The sequence below is a fragment of the Ceratotherium simum genome, chromosome 12, assembly GCF_057802395.1.
Source record: "Ceratotherium simum simum isolate JZ-2026a chromosome 12, ASM5780239v1, whole genome shotgun sequence".
In the NCBI taxonomy this organism is placed as follows: domain Eukaryota; kingdom Metazoa; phylum Chordata; class Mammalia; order Perissodactyla; family Rhinocerotidae; genus Ceratotherium; species Ceratotherium simum.
The window spans coordinates 26,620,855-26,627,483 of NC_141911.1; positions in this window are offsets into that span (position 1 = coordinate 26,620,855).

Below are 6,629 nucleotides of genomic sequence, written 5' to 3' on the forward strand. Positions count from 1 at the left end.
CTTAATACATAAAAAATATTATCATGTTTTATTCATTCAATAATTGTGTTCTGGCTGTATTGCCAGTAATAACCCTTCTTGCCTCTGTAGCCTAGCTGGTAATGGCACCTGGAGCTAGGTAGGTGGGTCGGGGTTCAAATCCTGCAGAAGAGAGGGATTTGTAGTAACTATGCCTACCAAGGAAGAGTCCTATAGTTAGAGAAATGCACAGAGGATGACAAGTTGAGGATGGGATTTTGTGATGCATGATAAGGTTAATATGTCACCGGGCATTTGGTTGGATGTGGCTGAGTCATTCAATAAGGGCAGAGTTTGAAAGGAGGAGCTTCATCAAGCTACTATATAAAATGGGCAGGAAACACGTTGGCAGAAACAGTTTACAGAGCATCTCGCGTGTTAGGGAGGAGTAAGAATGGATGTGGCTCTCCTACCACATAGCAGTCAGGTGTAATAGCCATCATGAGGGGGATATTGGGCATCTAATTAGCCCCCCTACAACTATCCTATTGCCCAGAGTTAATGGGTGATGTTTCCCTTGAATCAATGTCCTATAAAGCACAACTGTGGTAGACTGCAAGTGTCTTGGACTACCACAGAGGTTTTAGTGGGTGTGACTCCCACACTTACCTGCCAATCAGGGTGGACCACCATGTTCTCAGCTGTTGTCTTCCTACTGACCTGGCCGAACCGGGTGTTGAATTTATAAGACATTAGTTTCCCCCACCAGTAAACCAGTGACCATTGGCCACATGGCCACAAAAGAAAAAATAAATAAATAACCCTCTTCTGTTGCTTGACAATATGACATCTGTATTTGAAAATTCTCGATGGAATATGGCAGAAGTAGCATACTCATAAAAAGAAAAGTCAATGCTATATTGTAATGGTTTTGTTACCATTTCCATTCCTTTAACATAAATAGAAGCAAAAGGTCTTGGCACTGTGAAGAGAGGAGAATCTGCAATGTCTGATTTCAACTAGTCAGGATTTGGATGACATCACAATTATTCAAGATGGAACAGGAAAACATCAGCACAACATTGATATTAAAGGGGAAGTAAGGAAAACCCTGAATAGGTTAAAATGACATGCAGAAGAACCAAATGTAACATAATTGCAGGTACTTCAAAAAACTGTCATATTCATGATGATGAGGTCCTGTTATTGCTACCAGAAAGAAACTCATCAAAGAGGAAAGTAAATAGAATTCGAAACAGACATTGACTCCAAACCCAACTTCATTGCATGGAATTAAAATGTCAGAGGAGTATAAAGTAACCAGATACGGAGGACCATTTATTATGTGTGATTCTGGTGCTCAAAATGATGAAAGAATTCTTATTTACACAACGTGTAACAATATTCGATATTTAAGTGCCAGTACGACGTTATTTAGTGATGGCACCTTCAAGACGGCATTAATATAGTTTACTCAGTTTTTTACTGTGCACAGTGTAGTACTGGTTTATACTATGCCATTGATTTATGCCCTAACAATGAAAAGGCAAGAAGACACTTACAGATATATATATGAGAAAGTACTTGCATTTGCGTGGGAAAGAAATCTTGATGTTAACCCTTCATTGAGCATGATGGATTTTGAGATTGCAGAAATAAATGTGATTGATTACTCCTAGCAAATGCACAAGTAAAAAGATGCTTGTTTCACTTTTCACAATCACTGTAACAAAAAAATATCTTCTTTAAGTCTAATGTGCGAGTATATGACAATGGAAAGTAACACACATAAATGTGCATTCATGTTGTTTGGACTTCCATTTGTGCCTTTGAAAGATGTAAATGCATCTTTTGAGTACATTGTGGAGAACAGAAAAGAAAATTTAGATGACCTAATGGATTATGTTGAGAGAGTGTATGTTCATGGAAGGTGTGACAGAGGCAGAAGACCAGAAGCTCCAAGATTCCCACCAGAAACTTGGAATGTTTATACATCAGTACTAAACAGAGATCACAGGACAAATAATGCAGTGGAAGGCTGGCATAGCTAATTTCAAAAGCTGATGGTAGTGCATCATCCTTCAATTTGGAGATTTATTGAAGTGTTAAAAGACGAACAGCAAAGCAATGAACAAGTTATCATCCAGGTTCTTGGTGGTCACACTCAGATACAGCCACCAACTTCATAACTATACCAAGAAAATCAAATCTGTATAACCGAAATTGTTAACAGATATAATAAATAAAAAGCCAATAATCAGGTTGATATTTATTTGACAGTAATTTCTCATTGACTTAAGAGAAACTCTGGGAAACTTTATGATGAGGAAGAACAGGAATAAATGTGAAATCCAAAATTCATTATGAATTACAATAAAAATAATGTAAATAAAATTTTAATGAAGCTAAATGTTTGTATTATTTAACAAATCATGGACCAAATGTCTCAATGGACATTTTGGACATGACTAAATATCAAAGACCTAGGACTTTTTTGGCATGGACTAATGGTCTCTGTGAACATTTTGGATAGGACCAAATGTCCTGCAAGGACAAGAAATGCTGAAAAGACTTCTTTGAACTGAAAAGAAAGGACACTAATTAGTAATATGAAACTATAAAACATACTGAGGAAAGTAAGTATAGTTAAATTCAGAATATTCTAATACCGTAATATGGTGGTGTATTAATCACTTAACTGCAGTATAAAGGTTAAAGGACAAGAGTATTAAAGTAACTATATCTACGATATTTTGTTAATGGATACACGATAAGAAAAAATGTTAATTGTGACATCAAAAATACAAAAACCTACTCCTGTGAGAGGAGTAAAAGGGTAAAATTTTGTATCTGATCGAAGTTAAGTTATCAGCTTAAAATATATTGTCAAAACTAAAAAATATTTTATGTAAGCCTCCTGTTAACCACAAAGCAAAAACCAAAAGTAGATACAGGAAAGATAAAGAGAAGGAAATCAAAGTATAACATTATGGAAATCATTAACTCACAAGAGAAGATAGCAACAGAGGAAGAAGGAAACAGAGGAACTATAAAACATCCAGAAAATAATTAATTAGATGGCATTAATAAGTTCTTATCTATCAATAATTACATTAAATGTAAACAGAAGAGATTATCCAATCAAAAGACAGAGAGTGTCAGGATAGATTAAAAAAAGCCCCAACTATATGATGCCTACAAGAAACTTACTTCAGATTTAAAGACACACATAAACTAAAAGTAAAAGGGTGGAAAAAGCCACATGCCAACGAATGAAACTGCGCCACTATCTTACTCCGTAAGAGTCAACACAATGTTGATTAAAGACATGAACATAAGATCTGAAAACATAAAACTTCTAGAAGAAAGTATAGTTCATAAGTTCCTTGACATTAATCTTGCAATGTTTTTTTTTGGATTGACAGCAAAAGGAAAGACCACAAAAACAAAAATAAACAAGTAGGACCACATCTAATTAAAAAGCTTCTTCATAGCAAAGGAAATCATCAACAAAATGAAAAGGCAATCTACACAATGGAAGCAAATATTTGTAAATCATATATCCAAGGGATAAATATCCAAAATATACAAAGAACTTATGCAACTCAAGAGCAAAAAAAAAAATCCAATTAAAATATGGGCAGAGGATCTGAACAGACATTTTTTCAAAGACATACAAATGGCCAACAGGTACATGAAAGGGTACTGAATATCACTATCAGTGAAATGCAAATCAATACCTCAATGAGATATCACCTCAGACGTGTTAGATAGGTTATCATCAAAAAGACAGGAGATAAAAAGTGTTGCTGAGGATGTGGAGAAAAGAGAACCCTACTGTGCTGTTAACGAGACTGTAAATTGGGCAGCCACTATGAAAAACAGTATGGAGGTTCCTCCAAAAATAATAATAGAACTACCATATGATCCAGCTATCCCACTTCTGAGTATATTCCAAAGGAAATGAAAATAGGATCTCAAAGAGATATCTGTACTCCTATGTACTTTGCAGCATTATTCACAATAGTCAAGATATGGAAACAACACACACAATGGAATATTACTCAGCCAGGAAATCCTGCCATTTGCAACAACTTAGATGAAACTTGAGGGCATTATGCTAAGTGATATAAGTCAGACAGAGTAAGACAAATACTGTATGACATCACTTATATGTGGATCTAAAAAAGCCGAACTCAGGGAAACAGAGAGTAAAGTTGTGGTTACCAGGGGTCGGCAGGTGGGGGAAATGGGGAGATATTGATCACAGGGTACAAATTTCCAGATATAAGATTAACAAGTTCTGGGGACCTAATGTACAGCATGGTGATTACAGCTAATAATACTGTATCACGTACTTGAAGGTCGCTAAGAGAGTAAATCTGAAATGTTCTCATCACAAAAAAGAAATGGTAATTATGTGGCAATTGGAGGTGGTAGCTAATTCTATGGTGGTAATCATTTTGCAATATATAAGTGTATCAAATCAACACATTTTAGACCTTAAAATATACACAATATTTTATTTCAATTGCATCTCACTAAAGCTGGAAAAAAGGTGATACACCACATTAACAGAATGAAGGATGAAAATTGTATAATTATCTCAACAGAAGCAGAAAAAAGCATCTTGACTAAATTCAACATCTTTTCATAATAAAAACTCTCTATAAATTAGGTATAGATGGAATGTACCTCAACATAATGAAGGCCACCTATGACAAGCCCACAAATAACTTCATATTCCATCATAAAAAGCTGAAAGCTTTTTTTCCAGTTTCAGGAAGAAAACAAGAATGCCCACTCTCACCACTTCTATTCAACATAGTATTGGAAGTCATAGCCAGAGCTATTAGGCGAGAAAAAGAAATAAAATCTATCCAAATCAGAAAGGAAGAAGTAAAATTGTCTCTGTTTGCAGGTAACATGTGCTTGTGTATAGAAAACCCTAAAGATTCCACCAAAAGAAACCCATTAGAACTAATAAACAAATTCAGTAAAGTTGCAGGATATAAAATTAATATACAAAAATCAATTGTTTTTTTACACATTAAGAATGAGCTATCTGAAAGAGAAATTAAGAATATAATCATATATACAATAGCATCAAAAACAATAAAATCCTTAGGACTAAACTAAACCAAGGAAGTGAAAGATCTGTACACTGAAAATTACAAAACTTTGAGACAAGAAATTGAAGAAGACACAAATAAATGGAAAGACATTTCATGTTCATGGATCAGAAAAATTACTATTGTTAAAATGTCCATACCACCCAAAGCCATCTATAGATTCAGTGCAATCCCTATCAAAATTCCAGTGGCATTTTTCACAGAAATAGAAAAAACAATTCCAAAATTCATATAGAAACACAAGAGACCCCGAAGAGCCAAAGCAATCTTGAGAAAGTAGAAGAAAGATAGAGACATTACATTTTCTGATTTCGACCTATATTACAAAGCTACAGTAAACGAAGCAGGATAGTTTTGATGTCAAAACAGGCACATAGACCAATAGAATAGAGACCCCAGAAATAAACTCATGCCTATATAGTTTACTAACGTTTGACAAGGATGCCAAGAACACACAATGGGGAAAGAAAATTCTCTTCAATAAATAATATTGGGAAGACTGGATATCCACATGCAAAAGAATGAAATTGGACCCCTATCCTGAGTTACTATCCACAATAAGAAAGATGTATAAGAAACTTATATAACTCAATAGCAAAAAAACAATCTAATTAAAATGTAGGCAAAGGACCTGAAAAGATATTTTTCCAAAGAAGACATACAAATGGCCAACAGGTACATGAATAGGTGCTCAAAATCACTAATTGTTAGGGAAATGCAAATCGAAACCACAATGAGATATCACCTCACACATGTTAAGATAGCTATCATTAAAAAGAAAAGAGATAAATGCTGGGGAGAATGTGGAAAAAAGGAAATCCTTGTACACTATTGGTGGGAATATAAACTGGTATAGCTGTTACGGAAAATAGCGTGAAGGTTTCTCAAAAAACTGAAAATAGAACTACCATATGATCCAGCAGTTCCACTTCTGGGTGTGTATCTGAAGAAAACAAAATCAGTATCTTGAAGAGGTATCTGTATTCCCATGTCCATTGCAGCATTATCCACAATAGCCAAAATATGGAAACAACGTAAGAGTCTGTCAACAGATTAATAGGTAAAGAAAATGTGGTATGTATATACAATGGAATATTATTCATCCATGAAAAAGAAGGAAGTCCTGCCATTTGCAACAACATGGATAAACCTAGAGGACATTATTATAAGTGAAATAAGCTAGACAGAGAAAGACAAACGCTATATGACCTCACTTACATGTGGAATCTGAAAAAGAAAAGTTAAACTCATAGAAACAAAGAGCAGAATGGTGAAGACCAGGGGATGGAGGGTGGTGGAAATGAGGAGATGCTGGTCAAAGGGTACAAGGCTTCAGTTATAAGATGAATAAGTGTTGAGGTTACAACATATAGCATGGTGACTATAGTTAATAATAAAACTGTATTGTTACCTTGAAATTTGCAAAGAAGGTAGATCTTAAGCATCCTTACCACAAGAAAAATAAATGGTAATTATGTGAGGTGATGGATGTGTTGATTAACCTAATTGTGGTAAGCATTTCACAAAGTATACTTACAT